Source organism: Peromyscus maniculatus, chromosome 10 (assembly GCF_049852395.1).
Source record: "Peromyscus maniculatus bairdii isolate BWxNUB_F1_BW_parent chromosome 10, HU_Pman_BW_mat_3.1, whole genome shotgun sequence".
NCBI classification, from domain to species: domain Eukaryota; kingdom Metazoa; phylum Chordata; class Mammalia; order Rodentia; family Cricetidae; genus Peromyscus; species Peromyscus maniculatus.
In genome coordinates this window covers 36,039,886-36,053,687 of record NC_134861.1, presented here as the reverse complement: position 1 = coordinate 36,053,687, position 13,802 = coordinate 36,039,886, and the positions used below count along the sequence as shown (strand labels likewise).

General features: G+C 41.8%; 1 protein-coding gene across 2 annotated transcripts in view; it reads left to right on the top strand.

Annotated features, from left to right (window-relative positions):
* The first annotated feature begins 648 nt into the window (after positions 1-648).
* Positions 649-13,802, top strand: part of Clnk (cytokine dependent hematopoietic cell linker) — a 241,106-nt gene continuing 227,952 nt past the window's right edge. Inside the window, exons 1-6 of one of the 2 annotated variants that reach the window (XM_076546189.1) lie at positions 649-682; positions 909-1,015; positions 2,705-2,828; positions 5,758-5,843; positions 6,224-6,280; positions 13,592-13,794. The gene's annotated coding sequence lies outside the window, so the exon portion shown is untranslated. Of the gene's footprint in view, positions 683-908; positions 1,016-2,704; positions 2,829-5,757; positions 5,844-6,223; positions 6,281-13,500; positions 13,795-13,802 lie in introns of both variants that reach the window. The other variant, XM_076546190.1, reaches the window with a different exon arrangement.

The window sequence follows — 13,802 nt, the reverse complement described above, 5'->3', positions numbered from 1 at the left end:
TTTTTGTTTGTTTGTTTTTATTTTTTATATTTTATTTTATTTTTCTTTATTAAGAAATTTTCTACTCACTCCTCATGCTATCCACAGACCCCCCTGCTCCCTGCTCCCACCCCCCAGCCCTCTTTCCCAAGCCACCCTGCATCCCCGCATCTCAACATCGCCCAAATCAAGGTCTCCCATGTGGAGTCAGCAGAGCCCAGCTCACTGAGCCTAGGCAGGTCTGAGCCCCTTCCCACTGCACCAAAGCTATGCAAGGTGTCACACCACAGGCACTGGATTCCCAGAAGCCTGCCAATGCACCAAGGACAGATTCCAATCTCCCTACCTGGATGCCCCCCAAACAGTTCGAGCCAAAAAACTGTCTTCCATATCTAGAGGGCCTAATTCAGTCCTATGGGGGCTCCACAGCTACCAGTCCACAGTTCATGGGTTTCCACTAGTGTGGTCCATGATCTCTGCACATCCTCCCATCATGATCTTAATGTCCCTCCCCTACAGTGTCTCTCCTCTCTCTCATCAATTGGATTCCCGGAACTCAGCCTGGTGCTTGGCTGTACATCTCTGTATCTGCCTCAATCTGTCACTGGACAAAGGCTCTATGATGACAGCTAGGTTATTTGCTAGGCTGGTCACCAGAGTAGACTGATCCAGGCACCCTCTGGACCACTGCCAGCAGACAAAGGTGGAGTCAACCTTGGGGATTTCTGAGAGTTTCCCCAGCACCCTGCCTCTTCCTATTCCTATGATGTCCTCATCTATCATGGTATCTTCCTCCCTGCCCTCCCACTCTGTCCCTGTTCCAGCTTGACCCTCCCATTTCCCTATGTTCTCATCCCCCACTCCTCGCCCTCTGCCACCCCCTGACACCCAGTCCACTCATGTAGATCTCATCTACTTCTCCTTCACAGGTTCATCCATGTGTCCCTCCTAGAGTCTTTTCCTATTAGCTAGCCTCTCTGGAGTTGTGGGTTGCAGTCTGGCCATCCCATCCCTCCCATTTAGTATCCACTTATGAGTGAGTACACACTATGTTTGTCCTTCTGAGTCTGGGTTACCTCACTCAAGATGATATTTTCTAGATCCATCCATTTGCCTGCAAATTTCATGATGTATTTTTTTTTTTACCACTGAGTAATACTCCATTGTGTATATGTGCCACATTTTCTTTATCCATTCTTCAGTTGAGGGGCATCTAGGTTGTTTTCAGGCTCTTGCTATTATGAATAATGCTGATATGAACATAGCTGAGCATGTGTCCTTGTGGTAAGATTGAGCATTCCTTGGGTATATGTCCAAAAGTGGTATAACTGGGTCTTGAGGAAGACTTATTCCCAACTTTCTGAGAAACCACCATACTGATTTCCAGAGTGGCTATACAAGTTTGCATTCCCACCAACAGTGTAGGAGTGTTCCCCTTGCTCTACATCTTCTCCAGCATAAGCTGTCTTCAGTGTTTTTGATCTTAGCCATTCTGCCAGGTGTAAGATGGTATCTCAGAGTTGTTTTGATTTGCATTTCCCTGATGACTAAGGATGCTGAGCAATTCCTTAAATGGAAGACATGTTTCAATGTCAAGAAAAACTTTATGTTATTAAAACATTTTAAATGCCGTATTCTATAGGTCTTTGAAGTGTTTGACGATCACTCATCTATCTAAAATATATCTCTGTATGACCTTGAAAACATACCTAACACGATTATAAGTTTAATTGTTATAGATAACTAACTACTAACCTATATTTTTTAATATCCTAAATAACTTTTAAAGACTAAAACTTTATATAACCTTTTTAAATGAGCTGCATAGGTACAATACCTTAAGCAAGACTAGAAACATATATACAGTATAACAAAATAGCATTAAGTTTGTATCAATATAAAAATCCATAAAAATGTAAAATATTTGAGATTAGTGGTTATTTAAAAGTAGACTCAACAATCTACCCTTTTATCTCAACATTTCTATACCTTTTCTCAGTTCTGCCTTCTTATCTTACTTCCTCTGTGTCTGACTGACAACTCCTGACTCTCTTCTTCCTCTTCCCAGAATTCTCCTTGTCTGCTCACTCCACCCATACTTCTTGCCTGGCTACTGGCCAATCAGCATTTTATACCAGTATACATCTCTGTGTCCTGACGATGGGTATGGTAGGAATCAACCAGCTCACACTTCTATCACCATGCCTTCTCTGCCATAATGGACTGTACCCTCAAACCATAAGCCCAAACAGACTCATCCTTAATTTTAGAAAGAAATGGTAAATTAAGATAAAGGTGCCATCTCTGAGGCCCAGAGCTCATACTACAATTAGTTGTTAGGATAAGAAGGCAATGAGCCTGTGATGTCACAATCAGCTGCCGAGGTGTGGCAGGAAGAAAAGCAGTCAGGGGTTCTATGCCTCCCTGCTGTGTTGGAGGAAAGTGTGCTATTGAAACCATTTCTAGAGTCTGCTGACAAGCATGGGAGATGGGCTTTATGAGGCAGAATGAATCACTATCTGATGGCAATAGAAAGTTGTGGGTGAACTGTAAGGGGCTGGGAGATACCCCTGATCCCCTGATCCCCTGATCCGATTTGTGTCTTGGCAATGTGGTATTGAAGAAGCTGACCTTTGAATTTACAGAACATCCTCAACATATACTTTGTTTCAGCATAAAGTTCCATAACCTTATTATATAGTAAGTTCTGATTATGTGAAAACAGAATAAGGGAGCTGTACAATATCCTGATAAGATTCCATCCTGTGAAGTCAGTGTGGACCAGCTTTAATATGCAGAACCTGGAGAAGACTCTTTATTGGAAGGAGTGTGTTTAGTGTCAGAGGACAGTAAGTATCAGGAATTTCTAGAGAACTCAAATTAGAAAACCTCATTTATTTTAATTATGTCATGCAAGTTTTCAAATGTTTCCTCAGTTTTCAATAGTTTAAATAAAATTTCTTGTAATTTAACATGACTTATCTTTTTTTTCCATAAAAGAGAATGCCACTGAATACCTACACTGTACCAGGCACACTGCCAGGCAGTTTGTCCTTCTTTAAGTCTTCATAAACACAAGGTGTCAGCTCTTACTGTCATCACACTGAAGGTGATGAGACTAGGACTCCTTACCCAAAGTCAGACCTGATGCTTTGTCAGCAGCCCTCCCATCATGTTTAGCCAAGTAGCTTGTGAAGGTTCCTGTCTCACTTGTGCCATGTGATCGCCTGATTACTCCCCTGGGTAACCCAAAAGGCTGGATGAAAGTTTTGCTATCCCTGCAGTCATTTTCAAGTGACCAATTTTCAATCATTCCCATTCACTCAGCTGAAACTGCGAGGAGTAGTCCATACACTGGACAGGCAGCACTTCGATAGGAGTAACTCTATTGTACATTTCTGTTCTCCTTAAATTCTGTAGAAAAAGCAGAGTCTTCACGTTTTTCTCAAAACCAGAGGGATTCAGTTGACTGACAACAGAGATTATGTCCTGCAATTTCATCTTTTTATTCTTACCCAGAATCCTGAGCTCTCCAGAATATAACTAACACCCTAGGAAAAAGAACCAGAAACCCAAGAGCCTTCAGAACCTTCAAGTGGTTCACATTCTGCAGCATAAACAATTTTCCTTAGGGCTGGCTCATATCTTCTCTTTGCCGCTTAACTCATTTTCTCCTAACTTAGAACCTCATGACTTGTAGTTTAGAATAGACCTCAGTATAGTTGCCTATAGATTGGCCAATGTAGCGCACAAGTGAGTACCTAGGTTTGGAAGTCTGAGCATGGAGCAGACAGACAGCTGATAGTGGTGGTGGAGATATGAAGGCAAAGAGGGGGGGCCAAAAACAAGAAAGAAAGCCTAGCAGTTGTTTTTTCATGAGAAAACAGACATCCATCCAGATTTCAGACAGCCCCAGAGGAACCCCTCCAGAGAAGGATCCATAAACCAGGACCAGGCACCTACAGCCTGTATATAAATAAAGTTTTATTGAACCACGTCAGACTGGCTTGTTCAACTTGCTGCCATGGTTGCTCCTATGCCTCCCAGACAAGCAGGAGTCCTTGAGAAAAAAATCCTAGAGGCCCCAGAGCCATAAACTTATATATGATGGTTCCTTATAGAAAAGCAAACACAGAATCATCTCATGATTCTATGGAAATGTACAACTTGAAAGGAGTTTTCATTCAGATTAAACTAATTCAGTGAGTGACTGCTGGGCAGTACCTCTCTATAGCAGGCAGTTATCTTGCAACCATGATGCTACATCTAGATCACAGGCATCATCTACTGAGCAACAATTCCCCCAAATACTGCTCAGTTCTTAAGCAAACAGTGGCATTTCCACTATAATCTCCCTCCACAAAACCACTACTGAAGAGAAGCTGACAGGAGCTTCTGCCTGGAATATGTCCTTGTGTGTCATTCAGATCTGCTGAAATGTCACTGCCTCAAAGAAGGGATCCCTAACCACATGACCCATGCGACTACACAGTTGCCTCTGCCCTCAGCTTCTCCCAGTTCCCCAGGGCTAAGTCCCAGTGTGCTATAGAAGTCTTAGTCTGGCGATGACCTCTTCTCAGTGGCGCACATCTGTGGGGCCAAGGACTTCATTTACATTTTCACTGCTGCACCTCCAGGCCCTATGAATTTGCTTCATTTGCTAAGTAAATGCTTGAATGAAGAGTGAAGGTGCCAATCATGAGATTTCACCTCCCAATAGTGGCTTCCAATAGGAGTTTTAGAAAAGGAATAAGGAGTGGTTTGGAGAAATAGAAAATATAATTTATCACAAAACATACACTACTTTTTTAATGTTCATACATGCCAAAATGCCTAATTGAATCAGGAAAGAGTTTTTCTTTCGTGAAGTGGTGAAACTATGAGACATAATGCCAAATACGTGGAGTGGCATAGATCTGAGTTTAAAGCTTAATATTTGAACTTTTCATATCAAACACACACACACACACACACACACACACACACACACACACACACACACTCAGAGATTGTTTAGAATCATTTACCACCAGGGCTAATTCTATGGACTGAGTATGCCTTATCCATAATATTTGAACAAAAATGTTCCAAATCTCAAATTTCGTTCCTGATGTTTTTAAATCACTGGCTGAGAATCCCTGCTATGGAGATCTGGAAAACCCTGACTACTGCACAGGTGGAACCCCTTTGCTGCACTGGCAGCCATTTGGGATGCTCAGTCTATATGGAAAAAGGATGTTTTGGGTGCTCACTACCTGCCTTCTGGCCCCTCAAAGAACTCCACCAGAGGACTTCATTTTTCTCTCCTTTCTGGACCTCTACCTGCAGCAGATGGTGCTGCTCAGACCCTTGCTCCACCCTCCATTCCTCACTCTTCATGTTGAAAGTAACTGTGAACTAAAATGCAGCCATGTCACCCTTGAAAGCTCTTCCTGTGACCTCTGTCGCCTCTGCTGGGGAGCAAGAACCACTTCCTGGGAAGTCTTGGGAAAAGCTGCCTTCTGTTGACTACTTGCCATAGTTTGATCTTGTGCAGACTCCCTTAACAACTGCCTCACTAAAAGCAAGCTTTATGCCTTCACTGGTCAAAGCCCTGACCTATAAAGAGAGCTTCTAGCCACCTCTGGGTGTAACCAGCGTCTGTAGCCAAAGACTGGGCTTCTCCAGCAAGGAGTGCTGCCCAGGACTCCAGACATTTTAGGGGAAAATATTTCTCAGAATAAAAGATGCATTTTATGCTTTGATCAAAATAACTGCTTTTTTTTGGCATTGCTGCAGTTAAAAGGCACCCTGTGAAGAGGGAGTCCTGGGAGAAAGGAATGAGAAGCTAAGGAATGTTCTCTCTGGGACACTACCTCACTATGGTAAGAAAAACAGTGACATCAAACCATGCTGAGCAAACGATTTGTTTTTTCCTTTCAAGAGTAAATAGCTCACCCAGCAAACAAAGAGCCCTTCTAAATTTTAGGGACTTCTGATTACAACAAATACACCTGTTTGCAAACTAGCATCCACCCTAAGATCTACAACCCCTAGTTGCTTAGAGAATGCTAGTTCTTCAGTAGGACTCTTTTGGAGACTGGAGTCAATTCTTATTTGTTTCTGATGTTGAAGGTCTAGGATTCTTAATAGGCAAATGAATTCAAGTCAGTAGTAAATGCAAGAAGATCCCAATTTCATTCCTGGATCTGCTGTTTTATGACTAGATTATCTTGGGCAAAACCTTAACCTATCTGAATTCCAGTTTTTTCACAGACACAATTTGCCAAAATTGCCTGACTTTAAAGCCTGGTTGAAGGAGGTAAGCATGCATTTTTAAGGTGCCTGAAGCAGCATGGTTGGAGAAATGCCTTCATATATTTTTGCCTCCAGACCCTTTGCTTTAGAGCAGGATGGGTTCAAGACAATAACTTAAAAACCTAAGGAAGAAGTAAAGGGGACTGAGAAGGTTAGTGTGTAGAAGAAAAGGCTAGAGGGGTCATGAAAACATCTTCAAATAAGAGAAGTGGGAAACTCACAGGTAGCAGGGTTATGAAAGAGGAGGAATCAGCAATTACAGGGAGGTGGGTTTTAGTTTTGAATGGGTTCAGCACAGAATAAGAATTGAAAGTGGTCTGTGAAGTTGGACTAGTCTTAGTTCTTTTATGAGTTATTTTATGAGTTTGGGAATTTTTGTTTACTTCCTGGATTTTGATTTGGTTTCTGGGAAAAAATGGAGCCAATTATAAATCTAGGAGTCAATTGGTGAGATGAACACTAAGTGCTTAGTGGAATAAAACATCCCACCTCGGCTCACAAGAAAATGGACTGTAACGAGAAAATAGACTGTAACATGAAACTGTAGAATGGGACTGTGTGATTACCATAATGACTATTCAAATTCCTACTCAAATGCTATTTCCTAGCATGCACAGAAATACCAGAGAAGTGGGGTAATAATTTCTGGGTTTCCGGCAAGGTCAACATGGATAGGAATCCCAAGTACTGTGGTCCTGAATGATTTCTATTGTCAACAATGTTGTTTTGGCTGTTGTTGTGACTGACTATCAGCTTCATTGAAATAGAATCAATATATTCATAAAAGTCACCTTGCCAAAGCACCCCAACCAATGGATCTTAGTGTGCTCAGAGCTGTGCAACCATTACCACTATCTGGGTACCACTATTGGAGAACATCTGCATCACCCATCACCCATTAAGGACTCCCACATCCACTTCCCATTTGTCCTCCTTCTCCTTCCTGGTAGCTACGAATCTTCCTGTCTCTCTGCACTTGCCTGTTCCTTATCAACGGAGTCACACACTATACTACTTGGGCTTTTCTACATTTGGTTCATTAAAGTAGGACCATCTACCCCAAGTACGGGTGGTTCCATTCCGTGGATGGAGTCCTGAACTGAATAAAAAGGGGAGAGTAAGCTGAGCACCAGCACATGTATAGGAACCAGCACATGTGTGGGCACTGGCACGTGTGGGCACTGGCACATGCGTGAGCACTGGCACATGTGTGGGCACCAGCTCATGTGTAAGAACCAGCCCATGTGTACACATGCTCTTGCTCATGCCCCCTGCCCCAGGCTGTGCCATTGCTCTTCCTCAGTCTCTCTCTTCTCTTCATGGCTGCAAATGCAACATGACCACCCGCCTCTTGTTCCCTTGGCCCTCCTTTCCCACCATGATGTCATGAAAGGCTATACCCTCAAGCATTAGCCAAAATAATCCCTCTCCTGGGGCCTCTCTGGCCCCATGCCCAGCCACAGATGACGAACACAAAACAAGCTCAGCAGCACTTTTGGAGCTTCTTTGGCTTTTTTTTTTTTTAATTTTACAGGTCTTTTGTGTATACACTATGGTTGCTGATTTTGTGTTTGTATGGGATTTCCGTGTGTGAACATACGTGTCTCTCATCTACAAGTCCTTCTTATGCTTTTCCTTTGGCTCTTTCTTTCTGTTTGTTTGTTTGTCTGTTTGTTTATTTCTATTGTTGTGTCCCAGTTGGCTAGTTTTTATTTTATCTTTTTTAAAATTATTTTTAGATGCCTGTCTGTTTTCTATTGAAAGAAAGAAAGAGAAAGAGACAGTGACAAAGAGAGGGGAAGAAAGGAAGAAAGGAAGGGAGGGAGGGAGGGAGGAAGGAAGGGTGTGGATTTAGATGGGAAGGGAGATGAGGAGGAACTGGGGGGAGGTGGGGAAGGGAAACCATAACCAGAATGGATTATATGGAAAAATCTATTTTCAGTAAAAAATAGAAGAATAAATAATCCCCTACTTCTTTAGGTTTCTTTTGAAATGTGCTTTGTCATAAGAAAAGCCACTAACAGAAGTTTCGGTGTGTTCAGATACATGAGTTGTAAGTTCATGCTCTCATCGTGTGGCTTGTTCCTGCTCTTGCTGCTGTCCTTGGGAGGAAAACACATCTTAAACTTCTTTGGCAAATACCACGCATCTCTAATGCCCTTGATTCCACTCACAGTTCTCTGCTTGTATAGCCACCCCAGTGCCACACATTCCTGAGAACGGGAGGGCTGGGGTAAGGTTTGGAATCCAATATCTGAATTCCCCTTTTAGTCATTTACAGAGCTTATCACTGTACATGTCATGATCCACTCGTGCCTCTCTTCAAAAGAAATCCTGTGGCTTGGTGATTGGTGTATTGAATCTATAGATCGATTTCAAAAGTGTTCTTGCCCTAACAGTCTCCAGTTTCCTGTTGTGTGGACAGAGGAGCACTTTCCCCTTACGTAGATTCCTCTGTGATTTCTTATTATAATTAACATAAAGCAATGGGTTTCTATGTGGTATTTTTGAACATATTTTATTTTGGTTGATACTCCTCACACACACCCACTGTCCTTTGGTTCCCACACACACACTTCTCCCCCTCCCAGTTACCCTACTCTACACTGGTATTTTCTCTTTCTTCATTTCGTAGGTCTGTCCCCCACCTTCATCCCTACTTTCTCTCAACAACATTTCAGTTATCAACCTTGCACTCTTAAAAAATGTATTCTTAATATGTTTGTTACAGTTACTGCTATGCTGAATGTAATTGCCTTCTCCGTCTTCTGGTGGCTCATTGCTAGCATGTAGAGGTAGAACCCATTTTTTTACATAATAGTCTTGTGTCTATTTAAGCTTTCGGTAGGAACACAGCCCTGGGTGTAAGAAGATTAACTGAGAACCAGAATTTACTTGTGAAGCAAGTAAATTTTCAGAATGCCTAACTTTACCTTTTATTTCCTAAAATTGTTAGTGAGGGTGGTAATTTATGCCTACTTTAATCGGAAAAGTATCTTAATTTTTGCTGTTCTTTTTGAAACACGTTGCCAGAAGAGATGGGAAACTAATAGGTGGGGACAGACACGTAAGCCGAGATGTCCTGACTGAGGACCAGGAAGCAAGAACCTTCACTCCTCTGCCAGGCCCCCAGCCACTCCGCAGGGTTCTACCATCTTCATATCCTGTGAGAAGGGGTCATTGAGGATTGAAGCTCTCTTATTAATTAGTCAGCTGGAACTATAAGGAAACAAATGTTAAGTCTTCAGAACTCTCTTTCAGACCATATTGGAAGCTGAAAAAACTCAACAATTGTGATGGAATCTCTGCTTCTTCTTTTACACAGTTTGCATATTTTCTCCCCAAACCACTTCTGCTCTCGTTCCCAAGAGACCTAATTCCATTTTCAATTTTAACACCATTCTCATTTTCAGAATCGCTGCTACAGCACGCAGACACAGAAATAGGGGCCACTGACTAATCCTGAAGCTATAATTGTCTAGGACATTCCCGTCCACAGATGACAGAGACACAGCCACAGGCACCACCTGCCTCTCGGAACCTCCTTGCCTTGGTCCAGGCACTGGTTTGCATGTCCCTGTCCCCACATCCCATGCAAAAGAGGAGTTGTGCCTGTTCTGACACATCCCTGGAGCTCAGAGCGTGGTCGTTAGCACATACTAGATATTGAGAAAATGTTTCCCAAAGGAATGTTCCAGAAACTTCCCTTTGAGTCCCTCCTCTGTCCTCTTAGTCCTCAGACAGCATTACAAATAGAACTGCCTCTGTGTGCTTTTCCAAAGCATCTCCTGTGACATTTCTTGTGGGAAATAATTCTACCAAAAGTCAACAGAGTAATTGAGCACCTGCTGAGTGGGAGGCTCTGGCAGATGTTGTGGGCCATGAGGAGAACAAAGCTCTTGATCTGGCCAGGGATATGATTTAGGTGACAAACAGAAGCACAACCATTGACCAAGTCTTACATATGCCAGGAATGGTGCTCTGATGGAAGGAACTCATTTCCATGGAACAAATGCGCTTGTCAGCACGTGTGCTGTCCTCTTCCACAGAAGTGGGCTAAGCAACTGGTTCAAGGTCACCTAGCCAAGAGAGGCTGAGCAGAAACTCATACTGAGTTGCCTGTTGCCAGGGTCTGTATGTGTGACCCAGTACAGTCTGCTGAATGTATCCACGGATTCCGGCACGTTAAATCCAACAAATCTTGGATGAAAAAATAAAATACAGGTTCTTTTCCAGTTATTCTTTAAACAATACAGTATCGTGGCTCTTTCATAGCATCAACATTACAATAGGTATCATATATAATTTATAGTATATGCAAAGATTGTGTAAGTTTACTAACTATTATTTCATTTGACATAAGAGATTGAGTACTCACACAACTTGGTTTGGGGGGAAGATCTTAGAATCAGTCCTTTATTGATACTGGAATATAACTGTAGCCTAACCTGAACCCAGATGTATCCATAGATAGAATCTGTCACTTTTCCAGTAATATAGGGGAACTTTAGGCTGGAATAGTTATTTATGAATGCAAAACAATGGTAAGTTTGAGGGAGCTGCCAGAAACTGAGCCTGACTTAAACCAACAATAAGCAGCTCTAAGCCTGAATGACACTTTGGAGACAGGTGGGGCTGCAGTCATCCTCAGTGAGGTGGTAGTGAGTGGCAGCTCACATGCTTTTCTGAACAGCCAAGATCCAATATGATAAGCAGCTTGTTCTCATGAGCCCTTTATAATGAGCCAGTTTCAACATAAGGAGACCTGTCTGGTGAGAATAATAGAAACAGCCTAACTAGATAGAAAGGGGCAAAGAGGGTGTTGTTGCTATTTACTGAATGCCTCCAGGAAATGGACTGAGAAAGTAGCATTTCACCAGATACCCCCAGGAAGGATTCACGGTATCACTAAGAAACCTAGACATGCCATACTTGTAGGAAGAGGCAACAGAGGACCCCAAATCCCTAAAACAAAGCATTATTGCTTGGAATGAGGTCAAAAAGGAGATTTTATGTCAGAAGTGAAGCAAGTGAGAGTGTGAGGCACAGGAAACGACCTAAACATGGTCTATGAAGTCATAGGAACCACTGGTTGAGATAGCCTATGTTTCTCTGCTTAAGGACTCCCATACAATTTCCTGTGTAATGACTGATATATAGGCAAGGCAGGGGCCTTCTGTCTTGCAGAATCCTCCAGCCAAATGCTGCTTGTCAAAGGGAGAAGATGAGAGATGCCCAGGTGTGCATATGTGGAAGGAGCAGCCTCTTGGGACTGGATATTAGAGAAGCTAAAGAAACTGGGTCAGCCATGGTGTTGGCTGCCAAACCCACAAACTAAACCTCTGCTCCTGTGGTAATCAAAGATTGGAGGACAACACATCAAATATGATACACCCTGCATGCATGTCCTCTGTTGAATGTATTTTATTCTTGAATAGCATGGAAGGGGTGATGTTTAAGTTTTTTTTAAGTAGTTTTGACTACACCAATTGCAGGAAGTCAAGAAAACAGCAAACTATCAGGGCATCTCTATGATAGACCCCAGTAGGTGGAGAGTTTTGTAAAAAAACTTTTATTTTGATGCTAGCAGAAAGCCTGGCAGTACCTGATGAGTGTTAGGTACACCTAGGCATGCTTTTCTTGAATTAGCTTGTTGTATCTCTGTAAGAACTCAAATAGGTGAATCTTCATTTCATAGCTCCAGCACCCAATACCAGGAAAGGGTGGAGAAGTCGAGCCATTTAATCATGGTTACAGTCAAGAATAACATCTGATTTTTGTCTGATTAACATTCTAATCTTCATTTTTATATATCAGCTCATGGTTAATAATTACATAGAAGTTGCTTAGATCAGGGTTTATGAAAAATTCCTAGTAACTTACTGCAATAGATGTACTAATGTCTGTGTAGTGCCTGGAATGGACACCTCTGTTTACAGGCTAGGAAGGAAAGAGAATAGACAGCAAGTCAATTGAGATATGATAAGAAACCTCAAATAATGTAAGTCTTGCATAAGTCAGTCTGGTCTTGGTGATATTGGATAATACGTATAGATAATAATAATAAGTACAAAATCAAATTCAGACATTTTATGTAAAGACAAAGATTTTGAATATTTGGTTACATATACATACATACATATACATACATATACATATACATATATATATATATATATATATATATTATCCTTAACTCCCAAGCGCTCAAGGAAATTTGGTGAATTCATTCCTCATTCCTTACTCTTCAATATTCTCAGGTCCTAAACCTGCAGGATGTTAGTCACGCAGAGCTCAGACAGCCCTCTCCAACCTTGAGGCTTCATTGCCCATCTCTGAATTTCATATCTAATTATCAATGCAGCTACCAAGAAAGAGAGCCTGATTTCTCCATTTTAGTGCTCTGTGAAAATCTCCAATTTGCTCCCTAAGGAAACAAAACTTCATTCTGGACAAGTGACTGTAATCAGCCCCATGAGTTAGAACTGCTTCACTACAAGGAAGCCAACTCTGGTCCCCAAAGATGTTAGATATATGAAACACACCCACCACACAACAGAGAAGCCATAAGAAGAATGCCAGGCAGCTGTGTTATGGCAACACCTTCTACTCACTGGCATGATTTTTAGCATGAAAGATACAAGGACCAAGAAACAGCAATCCCTTTTAGATCTACTGAGACTTAAGGTGATACCCACCAACATAAATCATCTATGTCCTTGTTTGGCACAGTTGATGGAGCTCCTACCACCTATCCACACTTAAAACATCTTACCAAAGATAGTCGACACGAATATTTTATTTTCTTATACTAGCCCCAAACAAAGTCAATTGTGCGTAACTTTCAAAGTTAAATATGTATTCAATTGAACAACGACAACAAAATTTGGGATTTCTACCTTTTCAGTCAGAGACTAGAGAGGAAAACCTTAACTGTGATTTAAAATGGATGCTCTGAAAATTGCCTGAGAAATTAAATGAAAAAGTCTTCTCAAAAATGGAAAAGGGTTAAAATAGGACGTCTACATTGGCCTTAAATCACTGCATAATTCTTTTAGCTCTGTCTCTAGTGTCTTTTTCTGAATCCATCGACCTCTATCTCTCTGTCTCTCTTACTAACCATAGTTCACCTCCATTTATCATCTGCATTAATCAATAACTAAGTATGGAGGTAACTACCTGACTATCTTTATATTATTATTTTAAACTCTTTTTATTTTGCAGTAATGGGCTGGACAAGTACTCAATCTGTCTCCATCAGTCTGTCCTGGTTGAGTAGTAGTATGTAGTCAACAATGTAAAAATATATTCCCAGGTAGTGTCAAGACACATGAAGGGGAACTGATAGTAAAACAGAAGAAGAGCTCAGAGAGGCAGATGGGACAAGGATGGTGATGCCTGATGAGGAGTTAGTAAATTGGATGAGGACCAGTCAAAGGAGGAGGAGAAGCAAGACAGGCAACAGAGCAGCAGGGCGTGAAAATGGGAAGACAGTCAGAATTGGATTACTCTGGAAAGGTGCGTGC